Below are 15,718 nucleotides of genomic sequence, written 5' to 3'. Positions count from 1 at the left end.
TCAAAGTGGTGGATGTGATATATCGTGACTTTAGCAAAGCTTTTGATACCGTCTCCCACAGTATTTTGCCAGCAAGTTAAAAAAGTATGGATTGGATGAAAGGACTATAAGGTGGATAAAAAGCTGACTAGATCAATGGCTCAAAGTCTAGTTGGCGGCCAATATCAAGTGGAGTACCCCCAACGGTAGGTCTTGGGGACGGTTGTGTTCAACATCTTCATTAATGATCTGGATGGATTGCACCCTGAGCAAGTTTGCTGATGACACTAAGCCAAAAGAAATCTGATGAGGTTTGCACTTAGGACAGAAAGATAATGGAGAAAGTAATTAAGCAATTTGAAAACCCCTAGAAGATAAGGTGATAAGTAACAGACAGCATTGATTTGTCAAGACCAAATCATGCGAAAACCAATCAAAAAGCTTTCTTTGATAGGGTAACAAGCCTTGTGCAGTTGTGGAGAGGGAGAAAGCGGCAGATGTGGTATATCTTGACTATAGTAAGGCTTTTGATAAATCTCCCATGACCTCATAAAACAAACTAGGTAAATGCAACTTAGATGGTGATACTATAAGGTAGGTACATGCTGGTTGGAAAACTATTCCCAGAGCGTAGTTATCAGTAGTTCACAGGGATCAGTTCTGGATCCAGTCCCATTCAATGAATGATTTAGATAGTGGCATAGAGAGTACACAAAGTTTGCAGATGATAACAAGCTGAGAGGGGGGAGGGGTGTAAGTGCTTTGGACAAACTGGAGAAATGATCTGAAGTAAATAGGATGAAACTCAATAAGGACAAGTGCAAAGTACTCCACTTAGGAATGAACAATCAGTTCCACAAAAAAGGGAATAGACTGCCTAGGAAGGAGTACTGCAGAAAGGGAGCTGTGGTCATAGTGGATCACAAGCTAAATGAGTGAACAGTGTAATCCTATTGCAAAAAAAAGCAAATCATTCTGGGCTATATTAACAGGAAAGTTGTAAGCAAGACATACGTAGTATTTTTTCCACTCTACTCTGTGCTGAGACCTTAACTGGAGTATTGTGTCCAGTTCTGGGTGCCACATTTCAGGAAAGATTTGGACAATCTGGAGAGAGTCCAGAGAAGAGCAACAAAAATGAGTAGAGGTCTAGAAAACATGGCCTATGAGGAAGGATTGAAAACATTGGGTTTGTTGACTCTGGAGAAGAGAAGACAGAGGGGACATAACTGTTTTCAAGTACACAAAAGGTTGTTAAAAGGAGAAGGGTGAAAATTTATCATCTTTAACGTCTGAGGATAGGACAAGAAATAATGGGATTAAATTGCAGCAAAGGCGATTTAGATTGGATGTTAGGAAAAACTTCCAAACTGTCATGGAGCTTAAGCAATGGAATAAATTGTCTAGAGAAGTTGTGGAAACTCCATCACTGAAGATTTTTTAAGAGCAAGTTAGACAGACACCTGTCAGGGATGGTCTAGATAATACTTAGTCTTGCCATGTGTGCAGGGGACTGGGCTAGATGACTTCTTGAAGTCCCTTCGAGTCCTACACTTCCATGATTCAAGTGTGGAAAACTCTCAGTAACTGAGAGCTGAAGATGTGTGAATAACTGTCCCCCTCCCCCTTTGCGAGCCAAACCCCCCAAAAAAACAAAAACAAACCAAAACAGTTCAGTGTTGACCTGAAACAAAAAAAGTTTCCAGTTCTCAGTAAAACGTATACACGCACAGTGTTGAGTTGATTCATTGGGCCATTATGCAGGAATGGCAACTAGATAATTTGAATAGTCCCTTCTGGCCTTAAAATCTATGAGCCTATATAAAGTTAATGTCAGACATAGCAATATTAGGTCTGACCTACTAAACTTGGGAGAATCTGGTCAGAGTGTGTAAGTCACTTAAATGTGGAAGTCTGAGAAGATAGTTGAAAACAAATACTTTTCCATTTCCCAGTATGTAGCTTCCCCTTCCATAGAAGGATTTCAGAAATGAAGCACAAAGAGATGAAGTTATATTGTATGTCAAGCAGAAAACTTCTGATAGATGTCAGAAATAGCAGTAGCCCTAATGACTTCCAGTGATTTGCTTTAGTCAAAGACTAATCCTTCCTCTCATACTACATTCTAACTGATCAGCACATTCCTAGACAGAAATATATAGTAGTTATCAGAGCATAAATGCAGAGAGGAGCAGACATAGCAGCAGCGAAAGATTCCTTGACAATTCCATGACTGCTCATGGAATCCTTCCAAAATGTAAAACTTCAAGGAAAAAAATTAAAATTTCTACTTTCATGCTGGAAAAAAAAATACAACCAATAAATCATACAAAGGAATTTATAGGATCTTCAGTTCTGTGTACAAAACTAACCCCTTTCAGGAGCTATCACTAATCCTAATCTATTTCACAAATGAAGAACCAGACGTTAAATTTATTGCCACTATCAAAATCCATTTTTCTATCCCAGTTTCTGTTTTCCCTATTGTGAATAGAACCCAGAGTGTTTTGCTTATTAGTAAGGGCTGTTTTCCCTACTCAAACTTTTAAAGCCTGTTTTTTTGTTTTGGTTTGGGGAGGGGGGGGGGGGGGGGTGGGTTTTTTTTTGGGGGGGGGGGCAGAGTGAGCATTAATGTTTTGCTAAATCATTTTGTCTTGTCTAACAACTCATCCTGCAGTGTCAGGAATTTAGTATAATAAATCAAGTGCCTCTTCACTGTTCCTTATTTTACCTGGTTGTCCTAAAAACACATTACTTCTATATAAACAAAAAGTCTTCTGTCTGGGAGAATAGAACTCAGATTGTAGCCCTACCTTGCATTATCTCAACACAGATAAGCAAACCCCAGGGGGCTGCCTCTTCTCTTGCCTAGTTAATTATGTAATAATTTCAAGATCTGGTACTAGGAGGAATAGTGTGCATATAGTCTAACAGCTGGAGTTCCCAAAGGCCTCATATTGGACTTATAAGAAGTTATATTGAATCTTGTATAAACAAAGGCAAAGTAGTGTCTAAAGTGCTACCTTCCATTCATAGAGAAATAATTGGGGTTTGATCTTCAATTAAACATATTACCTTTGATTTTAAGAACACAGTCTATTTAAGGAACAAAGTGATACATTAATGCATATCAGAACACATATCTAGGAAATATCTATACTGCATGTGTCTCCTAACCTTTATCATACTTATCTAAACAATCTGTGCATCTAAGTGAAAGACTCCACCTTTCTTTTATTATAGGAAGAAGTTGTCCTCACAGGAAGCCTGATTCTGCAAATTCTACCTGCTCAATGAACTGGTTAACTTCTATTAAATTGTACCATTACCTTAAATGTGCTTAGCAATTTTTTAAGTCAGGCAACTTATTTGAGTACCTCTATTTATTTAGTGAAATAGCCAAAGTGCAAAGCATCTGTTTTTTGTTTGTTTTTTTGTATTTTGTATTGAGACATTAACTTCTATCTACAATTTAATATTAGGAAGAGAATCTTTTGTGATTTTTTCTTCATTTTTGAAAGTTTAAAATATGCATAATATTAAAAAGTCTATTGTATTTAAGGGAATTATTAACTGCATAAAATAAGTATGCTGATCTACATCACCTGGAGTATGCAAGTACAAATGTAATTTAAATCAGTGGTGCTGCACCCATCATCAATCCCATATCTGACTCACTAAGTTTTATGGGAATCTTAGAGCTCACTTCAGAACCTCACTCCAATCCATTTACACCAGTTCTACAGCCTAAAGGCCTAGGAAGCACTAGGATCTTCTCAGCTAGGGTTAGTTCAAACAAAAGTGAAACTGCCCTACTGGATCAGATCCATGGTCTGGCTAGTCCTGTTCTCAACCCGCGGCAATCAGCACAGAGCTGTGGCCCAGGTGACATCCTGCTTTAAAGAAAATTAAAGATTGCTGTGCAATTTGTTCAGTGTCACATCACGGTTGTGCCAGCAGTTGAGTACGGCACACGAGAGAAAATGGATCGCTTTATGGTTTACAGAGAGACACACAATCACTGGTAGCTTCAGAAACCAATGAAAGAAAAAGGAACATGAAGGAAAGAAGCACTGCCAGAAATTGAGTCTTCATATGGAGATATACTGTTACACACAGAAGTAAGATGACTAAATCTAGGTAAGGTTCTTCAAAGATTTCTTCCATTACTTCCAGAAGTTGTATGGTTTCTTTCTGAATTCAGAAAGGAGGATAAATATCTTGAATTAAAAGAGGACAGCTGGAAGAAAGACTGGCATTCCTTGCTAATTTCACTGGGCATCAAGCTGAAAGTACAAATACAGACTAAAGGAAATGTAAGGCATATTCTCAGACACGTGGTGGATTAAGTTCTGATATTGTGCATGTTTGACTGATGGAAACCTTCATGCCTAGCTGCAACGTGCTGTCACCCACTTCAATCTGATTGTGAAGCAATTACTGCTTCGAACAAAGGAAGTTGCCAGACCTCCCACTAAAGTAAGTGTTAGACCAAATCAATTATAACAGTTAATGTTTTGACTCATTTTGCTAATTTAAAATGCTCTTGGTAGACATTTGCCAGTGTTGAAATGAAAAGGTACTGTATTGATTTGAGTCACAGTGCTGCCAAATACTAAACCTTATAGATTGAGAAGATGCTTATAGCATTATCATGGACGCTGTGCTAGGCACCTCAGACCTGGATCCTTTTCAGTGGGGTTTGCATCCACGCATGGGCTCTACTGTGCATCTTGCCTTGGCTCACCCATGATAGACCTCCGACATCCCACTTGGCTGTTTGAGCTTGGTTCTCCCATTAAGGGTCTTGGAATCCTCCCCTCTGAACTCCATTCTTCTCCTTTGCTTGTTGGTGCATGTGGATGTGGAGAAATAGTGATGGTACTCAATTTTTGACACCAAAATTACATGTTTCTGACAGTAGACAATGCATATTTTCATAACATGGTCATTTCTCTCTCCTAAACTTTCATGCTCTGATCAGCACTGAAATAGTCAATATTGGTATTTCAGTCATAATAGGACATCTGTATTAATAAAAAAAAAGAATTCTCAATATGGGAGAGGGGGCACAAATTCTGCTCTCAGATATATTTCTGAATTTAATAGCTGAAGGAAGGATTTGTCTCTCTGACTGAGAGAACTAATCATGGCTTCCATCTGGTCATGACCAAAATGTACTAATGTTTTAATTTAACTACTTTATCTTACTTATTTCCATGTTCAAACACTTTGGTTTTTAGATTCTCACTAAGGTACAATTATAAAATAGTACAAATATATGGTATGTGCATAGATCTATTTGTTGGTATTTCTCGTTTGCATTGATGATGTTTCCTTTTATGAGGTTCAAACAAAAGTATAATTTTAAGACTAATGAAAAAGGACAACTGTCGTATTGCAATCTTGTAAGGGAAATGATTTATACTGTGTGCTTTATTCTGTTCTTGTTACAATTTTTCCTTCACAAGAATGAGGTGTCAAACTTTTATTGTCTGATATATTTTGTGCATTAGAATTGTATTGTAATTGTATCGTATGCACCTATGACCTTTATCCACATGCTGCTTTTTGACTGGGTAGCGGTTCTGTTTTACCCACCTCTTTATAGCCTTACTAAACCATGGGAAAGAGGTGATGTTGCTTACCATCCATCATACAAAAAACTGAAAGGTCAAGGCAGTAAGACAGACTACTGTATTTCACAGATTATATGAAGCATTGCAATGCTTCCTCATTCTCATGAGGAGATTGTAACATGAACAGAAAACAGCACAACATGAATCTATTCTCATGAATAGAGACTACCAGAAATGATGCAGATTTAACCTCTTCTATATTCTGTTGCAATTTTGAAGGTTTTCTTCAAAATGTTCAACTGTTGAAAAAGTTAAAGGTCCTGATGTCAGTTTTCATTATCATTCAGCGACAGAGTCCTGTGGCACCTTATAGACTAACAGACATATTGGAGCATAAGCTTTTGTGGGTGAATAACCATTTCATCAGATGTATTTTACAGATCCAGACTAACACAGCTACCCCTCTGATGATCATCATTCAGGTGACATGTAAACGCATTTGTATAATAAGCCTGGTACGTTAAAAAAAAAAAAGCCTATTGCAGGTCTGTCATCTCATTGGGTTGATACCAAAATCACAGACTGATTACAACTTTCTCCAGATGTTTATTAACAGAGGTTATGTTGATTTGCTCTTGGTAATATGACCAAAAAAAACCCCAAAAACCCACACACAACAAAACAAAACAACCAACTCTGCAGTCTATTATGCTTTACAGTTGTCCTCAACAGATTGTAACAATATACTGCATGGAAATATGTATTGGATAAGTTATTCATCTTTCATTTGATGTTCCCTTTTGCAGCTTCTAAAGAGACTATTTGAAAATTTAGCAAGAGCCATTAATTTCACCCTTTTTGGAGAGAACGCTAAGACAGACATGTACCATACGAGTTTGGGAATCAGGAACTCTGAGTTATAATCCTGGTATGACAAAGGCTCAGTATGTGGTGGTGGGTCGGTTGCATTATTTCACTTGTTTTCCTCCCTTTCCAGTCTGTAAAATACTTCCTTACCTATCTCCCGTGTGCTTTGACCCTAGTGGGGATGTGTCTAAACAAGAACCTGTTTAAATTAAGGAGAGGATTTTGAGATTCAAATCTGCCCTTACGGTTTTGCTTCTGCACTGAGACCAAAAGCGGAAGGAGACGACTTTCCATTTCTGGTTCAGAACTGAACAAGATATTACATTAACAGACATTTTCATGAAACTTCAGCACTAGATGGTGAAAATATGGAGAGAGACCTTATGAGCAATATTGAATGTAAACACAAATCCAAGTCCTGATTGTGTTTTGAATCAAAACCATCACCTACTCCGGATCATCATCTCCTCTGCAATATTAGAGCTAAGTGGTGTAATACTATTACTTTATTAGTTAAAATTAGGGCTCCTGTTGATTCATTAGCGCTAATAACTCAAATATCCTATAATTTAACTAAAACACATTTAACGGGACTAAACATGAGACTTTAATGCCAGTTAAGCAACAGTGACGAGGATTAAAAATTTAAAGTTGTACTTTTAACATAACAAAATATTTGAATATTCATATAGTCCCAGTAATTCAGTGAATGTTAATTTCTGTGTATACCATGTTTTAACTGACTATTTGAGTGCGATTATCTAGGTTTCCCTGGAACTATTCTATTGAAAGAGAGAGGTGTCCAAATTCATACCTCAGAGCAAGTAGGTGCAACTCAGGTATAAGCATCACACTCATCACCATTCTATCTAAGTACATTAAAGATGTGATACACCACACAAATGCAAACCAAGTGGCACATATAGTTTCACCAAGTCTGAATTTTGCCCCAATACTTTTATCTTTAACATCCCATACTCCGTACAAAGATATAAGGACTGTAGCTCTCTTCTTCGTATATGAAGGAGAACTAAAATATCCATGTTTTCTAGAACCTTATTAATCTTTTTTTCTACATACTGAACTTTGTTATCAATAGGAACAGCATTATTGAACCAAAGTCTTTTTGTAATTGTTGTTTTTTTCACTTTTATATGAATTGCTTAAGTTTTATTTTCCTCTATTTATTGTGTGGCAATATTAAATAGCTACTACTAGCAAGCTTTTAATGAAGCTAAACATTTACAAATGTACAATGTCACAATATCAATTTAACTGGTAACAAACAATTCTAATTAAGTTTATATTTCTGATTCACTAAAATGACCTGAACATATTTAACATACAAGTGACAACAAAAATGTTAGCACGTATGGTAAGAACTGTGGTATTCAATAGGGGAAAATAGAATGGTAGTACCATTAATTTTCATGTGAGCTTAATTTTCATTTGGGTGAGCACTAGTATGGGAGTAATTTTGCCATTATTAAAGTTTGACTATTTAATAACTACCTTCACATATAACATGTTACGTCTGATTGTACACTTTAAAAATACATTTGTAAATGCATCAATTCAATTTAAGCAAATGTAAAATAAGGCTGCTGCACATTTAGCACTCTCCTCCAGACAGCAACAACAGGTATCCAGCTTCAGAAACCACTCAGTACTGGAAACTTGACATGGTTGCAGCTGACTAATATTTCACTGCTCTCCACTGAGGCTTAGTTGCACACCTACCAATGCATCAAATTGAAACTCTAGCATGCAGGTTTCTTGTTTTCAAAATGATAGAACAGTAATGGCAAACAGATAGCACCTGCAACCCAAGAGTCTCAAAAGCACTTTATAAGCACAGAAGAATTAAACCACAAAACCCCTAAGAATAAAGTAAATATCACCCTGATTACTATCTGAGGTTCTGAGAAGTTAAGGAAAAAGTGTTCAGAAGAATCCACAAAATTTTACTGCTACAATTTCAGTACCCAACTTTGAAAGACTTAAGTGCCTCCAAGTTGTCCATCCAAAACCTGAGGTATCCAAAACCTTTGAAAATTGAGCCTTTGAGACTCACCCAAAGTAGCATAGTAAGTCAGTGGCAGAACTAGAAATAGAACACAACTCTCAGTCCTAGAGGGGTTCCAGGGTTCAGTACTGTACTTATTTCCATTTCATACAGACGAGAGGTGTCATTTTACTTAATTAACCCCCTAACTTTGAGAAGTATTTTTACAACATTCATTCTCATAGGAGCAAAGAGCACACATTTAAAATATGTGCAGGTTAATGAATGTTTGGGGTTTTTTTAAAATGTGATTAAGCAGCTTGTGCTACACCTGTGAATTCTTCTCTCGGGTACAATAATAAAAATTCTACAGTCTTGAGAAAAGATCAACCATGAAAATATTTTAAAATGAAATTGAGATACAAATGCTACTTGTAAAACCACGAGAGATACAAACAAACAACCTAGACACAAAATGTTAGGGTAGACAGCATACCTATCCTAAATAAGACAACATCAATAGATTGATAGGCTACCATGCTTGAAATACAAATTAACAGCTTTAAAAATGTATAGTAATAGCAAAGAAAAACAGCAAGGAAGATATGCTGCTTTGTGTTCAACTCCTATCGTATTAATTTCTCCTAGGACTCTCAGAGTCAAACACTGCACTCAAAGGGCAGGACTGTTTAGATTCTTGCAGCTGGTGTTCACATTAACTTTTGTTGCTACCAGTATTAATACTGTGCTAATATGCACTGTCCTGTAGAACAACTGTCAGTGCTGGACAATGATCCAGCACCATTCAGCAGCTCAATAGTGTAAGGTCATTCTAATTACCTTCCCTACTTTTTCCTCTCCCAGTCAGTGCCCTAGTAATCATAAAGGGTCTTAGATATGCTGATGTAGCACTATATTGATTTATTTTGAAATATGCTATCTACAATACTGGTATTGCAAGCACTGAACGTGGGATAACTCTTGAGGCTGTGTTTAAAGTTTTGTTATCTACTCTGCGCAAGGTGATTTCACATATTTGAATGCTGCCCAAGAAGCAGCATTTTACATTGTTGCCTAATGTAAGAACACTACAGAAGGCTTATGGTTATTTGTTGTTGTGGTTGGATTTACTTTCCTTCAACTTAAACCCAATTCATTTCTGAGACTCACTTATCCTGGACCTCTGTGCCTTCATGCAGTGCCATTTAAGTTAGTGGGTCTCAGTACAGCCATAAAGATCAATGCTAGAAGCATTCTGCTGAACCATGGTCAAAGTAACTATTCTTAGCTACACATGAGATGGTGTCTGATTAAAATATAATTATGCAAACCATTGCTGCTACCACTGCCATATAATTGCAGCAAATCTTATACAAAATATAATTCATGTCCAGAAAGGGTTAAGCAGTTTGCAGGCTGAATCACCCAGCCCACCTTTAAAGTCATGTTAGAAAGGTATGGGAATGGTAATTAGTGTCATTCATGGTAAATAAGCTAGAATTTTGAAATGTGAACCTATGTTGTTAGAAGTTAGAGGCAATCCTTGATGCTAGCCATTTAAACGGACAATTCCTGTCTGTCACTATAACTATTAATTCAGAGCTCAAAAGAACATCCTCACATTTAAATTAATTGTAAACAAGGGCTATATCTGTATTCGTCTCTTTGAAATGTATAGCAACTCATCGGTGAATGGTGGAAGAACAAGAGATTGTCTTATGTTAATTTGTATAGCTAAGCACTGATGACAGACCCACTTCAAAGATGCCCTGATTACCTATTGTTGCCCAAGGGATTCCAACTTGTCAAAGAGGACCTGAAATTGTATAAGAGATCCTTGGGTCTTGATCCTTTTTAAGCTCAGATCTGCTTCAGGTTTCATGCAGGCGAAGCCTAAGCCACAAGGACTGAGATCTGAGTTCTGACTGAACCGCCCTGATATATAAATATTGGACTATAACCTATGGAATATTTCTGAAAAAACTCTTTGCAACAACAAAGAACATCATCTCTGCTATGAATCTGAACCTCAAGAACTGAACTGATGTCTGTATGTATACTGATCTTTTAACCATACACTCTCTCTTTAATACATATTAGTTTAGTTAATTAAAACTAGCTATAAGTGTATTTGGGAAAGATCTGGAATATTCAATAACCTGGGAGGTAATGTGTTTCATTCTTTGGGATTAGAACATTTTCTTTTATATGATAAAATAAGATTTTCAGAAATCTTCATATTTGACTTGGGTACGAGGATGGAGGCCTGAGGTTACTTCAAGGGAACTGTGTTGTTCATTTCTGGGCAACCAGTGAGGTAATAAAGAAGCTGTTTTATGCTGGCTTGGTAAATCTAAGTATTGAAACTATCTGCCATCTTTGGGGATTATCTGCCCCATTCTTTGCAGTTCACCCTATTTGAGTGAACTCAGCTGGCCCCCACAGGGACCCCAGTCACAACATATCTAACATCGTACTAGGGTTTCCACCTCTCCAGTTTCCACCCCCAAGAGTGTACCTTTTTTGAGGTAGCTGTCCTGGGAAATCTGTACTGTGCTGCCAGCTATCCCATTTTATGGGCTCAAGATGATCCCAACACTGTGGTCTGACATTTCCAGCAACTTTACTGAACAGATAAGATATTAAAGGGCAGAGATGGTCTTGATTTGCATGTAGTGTATGGAACTGAGCAGGTTGTTGCTACTTAAACTATAAAAATGGATCAAATTTAGCACAGTGATGCTCCCTTATGCCCCTGCACCAGCTACCACAGCATTGGTAGTAGCAGGTGAAGCAGGCTCTGCAGAGCTGCCATATCTGCTCCTCATGATAAGGGGTAGGAAGGGAAGGTGGAAAGAGGAATGGGTGGAGCCAATTTTCTTCCACATGGCCAGTAGTGTAGCTGTGTAGCATATGGTGGAATGTACGTTGCATCAGATATAGACCTATCTCACAGTGTATTCCCTTCCTGGAGCAGCATGGAAACTGATGAGAAACTGATTTGGAGAGTCAGTCTTCCTCTGAGGCTGCTCCAGAAGCAGCACTGGCCAATACTTGGGGCAGATTGTGAACTCACAATATAGCCCAATATTGGGACATAAAGGAGACAAATCTGGGACTGATGTTACAGCATCTGCTAGTGACCATTTCTGATGCTGTAGCATCATTCCCATACCTGATACTTTATAATGGCAATCTTCTAGGAGGGGAGTAATGAGAACAAACGTATTTACATCAGAAAATCCTGCATTTCTGTTCTGCGGTGACATTCTTCACCTCAGGCTTATTAGTGTAAAGTTTAATTTGAGCCAACCAGCATGAGGAAGGAAGATATGTGAAATGAATGTTAATTTCATACAAAATACAAAGAGTTTGATGTGCACGTGACATAGCCAGCAATGGATGCTGATGGTACAATATACTGTTATCCCCACAGCAATGATTCAACATCAGAAAAGACTGCTGCTCAGTCAGTGCTTTGTGTTGTATCATAATGTGTTCATTTATACTTAAGAAACATGTTTAACATAAGTTAGGGAATGGCAAAATTCAAAACTTAAATCTACTATTTATCTACATACCCAGTTCAAAGGAGATAGCTATTTTCTCTTCTGCAACATCCCACTAAAGTTGTAGTAACTGACCAGGATCAAAACACCTGGATAATGAAGGGGAATTAAGTTCAATTCCATATTTCTTCATCAGATCCAGAAACAGTGCTACATGATCACTACTTCCCATTATTTCTATATTTAGTCTATCTTGCCACTGTTGGACTCATACTTCTGATAATTAGAAGGAGATTTGATTGTCTACAGGTGATTGCAAACCACTTCCCTTCCTATCTCTCACATTAGCTTGAATATCACCTCAGGGATAGTAGTTTATTAGAATATCAGTGTTTGGAAAAATGCAGATTTTTTTCCTCCCAGGAAGTTATTCCTGGAGCTATCATATTCCAAAGTCAGTATTCCATGAATGACTCAATACAGTCCCTGCTGTTGGGCTTACAGCATCTAAGCCAGATATTTGGATTGAACAAGCCAGGAGAACTAGCCAAGAATTTTAGCCCTATTAGAATCTGAACTTCAGTTAAGCTACCTAAGCTGAACATACATTTTATTGTGAAACAGTGAACAGATTTCATTTTTCCAGGGTGTGGGGGGTAAAGCACAAGCATTGTATCCCATTAGATACCAAAAATATCAAGCCAGCAACCTCTTAGAGGAAATAGACACCACTGGTTACAATAATCAAGGTAATGATACAAAAAATAAGACATTACTAAAATTCAGATATTTATGAAAAGTGATACTTTAAGAGTATTCTTTCCTACTTCCATTTCCTACTTTATCTGCCCCCAAAGGCTTTTTGGCTGTTCTTGCAGTTTAATGGTACTCTGGTAGCTGGAGAGATTTAAGTTATGACCCTCATTTGTACAAGTTACCCTTGAAATTATGGATCCCAGACCATTATAACCACTTTTAGTCCGTGTTAACAATGATGCTTTTTAGCAAAGAAATGAATCAATTATTACACAGCTTAGACAAGTTTTTGTACTCACTTGGTCGATTCCTAGGATACAAATGGTCTTTATTTCATTTACTACTGCACATACATTTCTCTTACCTATGTGAATGAGACTATACACATTTATTAATTATTATTATTTGAATTCTTAGCACTGAGGAATGCTAGGCCTGGACCAGGACCCCATTACACTAAGCACAGTATAAACAGAAAAAAATGACGGTTTCCACCCCAAAGAGCTTACAGTCTAGACAAGAGATGACAGACAGATGGGGAAGTGCAAGTAAAAAACGGAAGCACTATTAATCAGCATAATGGGCAGTGGTCTCACTCACCAACAGTCTTGCCCATTGTCAAGTTTTCTGTTGGCAAAGGAGAGTTTTAAAAGTGTATAATGAGGTTGCTTTGCAGACCTTTGTGGGAAGCAACTTTCAAGTGCATAGGGCAGAATGGTAGAAAGGTGCTTGTTCAAAAATGTAACAAGTGAGCATTGGAGGCTGGCATCTTGGGCTAGTCAGAGCTGAACGCTGAGATAGCAAATGAGAGCTGATAGTTACTAGTTTTATTGTAGGTTACCACAGTTTTACATTTATTCTTCTCATTAATACTCTGGGTTCTTAGGTTTTAGACCTAGAAAAAAACATCATCAACAGTAGATCCTAGTTCTGTGGAAGATTAAGCCCTGATGTAGGAAAAAACACCTGCTACAGAGGCCCACAAATTATACAGATATCCAGCACAGAGCCAACCATGAGGAAGCATGATCACATTAATGTCTAGATCTATAGAAACACTAATTCCTTTCTAGTTATTCACCTTTAATCTACAGATCTCAAAGACATTAAAAACACAAAGGAATTACATCCATATCTGTGACAGATATTTTTCCCAGTTTACAGATGAGGAAACAAAGGTTACCAAATACCCTGTCCTCCCCCACACACAAAAAACAAACACCATGCAGCAAGTCAGTGGAGAAGCCAATAAAAACTTCTCAATCCCCTACACTACCTCTTTCAGTGTATGCGCATTATTCCCAGCCATTTGATAGCATGATCGTCAGCCAGGTGAAGAGCTGGTAGCCCACTGCCAAAGTCAGTCAGTGGGCACTTTTCAAGGATATGCAACATAGTCTGAAGTTGACTGCATCTACATCACAGGTCATTAGAGAAACCCCATTTGAAGTGACTGGCCGCAAAATTGCTCTGTACTGTTCAAAACCGGTTCAGGGATGACATTTGCTCAATGCATTTTAAATCAAAACAGTGAATACAAATTACAGTCTTAATTTTGGATTTATTTGATCCTAATTACTAAGTGACCTTCAATTGACCCACTACAATTCCAAAGACAATAAAAAAACAAACAAACAAACAAAAAAAACCTCTTTCTGCAGAGTTACAAGATTGGCCATAGCAAGATAGTTATAGTCTTTAAGAATGCACTTCTTAGTAAATATTAACTCTTTATAACTTTTTGTGGAAAATTAAATTAATTTACATATTAAATATTCCTACAGAATCCTCATGAGGATATTAACCATAAATGTGTTAGACTTCTAAGGACCAGAGCGTTGATTCTTAACCTCCAAGCGACCTGTACTCAGCATATCCATGTCTGTGGGACTCCAGGTATCCAAGGAAAAGATCCCATCAAAGTACTAAAAGTTTCTACAGAAGCATGTTATAAACAAAACAATGTTTGATAAGGGATACCTGTTATGGCAGATGTTGTCTTTGTCTCACACCCTTTAAAAAAGACAGGAGGGCTTGAAAGTTAGGTCAGAGAGTGCAAACTGCTGACATCCCAACAGCTATAGAGGAGAGACAGACAGGCCAGCTGTTCACCTTACACAAAAGGTGGTCATACTTTTTATATTCTGTATATTGCTGTACTAATCTCAGAGTGATCACCTTTGATTAGATAATTCCATTTAAGCCTGTTATTTGGCAAGCTATAATCATTACGTTCAATAAACACCACATTTATAGAATAATGGAATCTCAACCAGTGAAATCACATCTTTTTTTTTTTAAAGTTATAAAATAAACACTTACTGTTATTTCCTTGCAGCAGATACTATATTCACGATAGCTTCAAGTTACTGCCTGTTAAAAAGTCACAAAAACACAAATATGTTAATTTAAAATACAATAAAGGTTGAATTGCAACAGCTAATAAGAATCTTCTCATACCCATAAATAAGAAATATAACACCATAATGTCCCCATTTTAGTTTCTTTTCATGAATCAAGAACCACAAGTGTAGGGCAAATGAAAATTATGTTTTAATACAGACATTCCCTTAGAAAGAGCTAAAATGTGCCACTTAGGGATCATGGAAAAAAATTCAGTTACTGTCCAAATAAAAACCAAATAAAATGAAAAACAAAACCTTAACCCTTTCAAGCAGCATTAGATAGAAAACACTGCCTCTAACAGTGTTGACAAACATCTTCTTATCCACAGTATTGGGTGGGGGTCGGGGGACAACAAAACACACACACAAACACACACACCTCAGTCTAGGGCCAAAGCCTCAGCTGATATAAATAGGTGTAGGGCCACTGATTTATTGATACAAACTGCTGAGGAGCTACTCATCTCTTTAATCCACAAAAACGGGGCAGAGATTTTGTGAAAGCACATATTTTAATGTTCATATTTCCAAGCCCGGCAAGTAAACATGAAAACAGATTTTCTCTTATTACTTCAGCTGTCCATTTTTGGCATGAAAGGGTTTGAGTGTGAAAGAAAA

The 15,718-nt window shown here is 37.4% G+C and overlaps 1 protein-coding gene across 1 annotated transcript in view; it reads right to left on the bottom strand.

Moving 5' to 3' along the window:
• The window catches only part of TENM3 (teneurin transmembrane protein 3), a 1,686,859-nt gene that overhangs the window by 1,635,524 nt on the left and 35,617 nt on the right, over positions 1 to 15,718 (bottom strand). Inside the window, exon 2 of the mRNA XM_045017713.1 lies at positions 15,018 to 15,068. The gene's annotated coding sequence lies outside the window, so the exon portion shown is untranslated. The remainder of the gene's footprint in view (positions 1 to 15,017; positions 15,069 to 15,718) is intronic.

The sequence above is a fragment of the Mauremys mutica genome, chromosome 5, assembly GCF_020497125.1.
Source record: "Mauremys mutica isolate MM-2020 ecotype Southern chromosome 5, ASM2049712v1, whole genome shotgun sequence".
In the NCBI taxonomy this organism is placed as follows: Eukaryota; Metazoa; Chordata; order Testudines; family Geoemydidae; genus Mauremys; species Mauremys mutica.
Note: the sequence above shows the minus strand (reverse complement) of the source record. Positions and strands in the feature narration are given on the sequence as shown.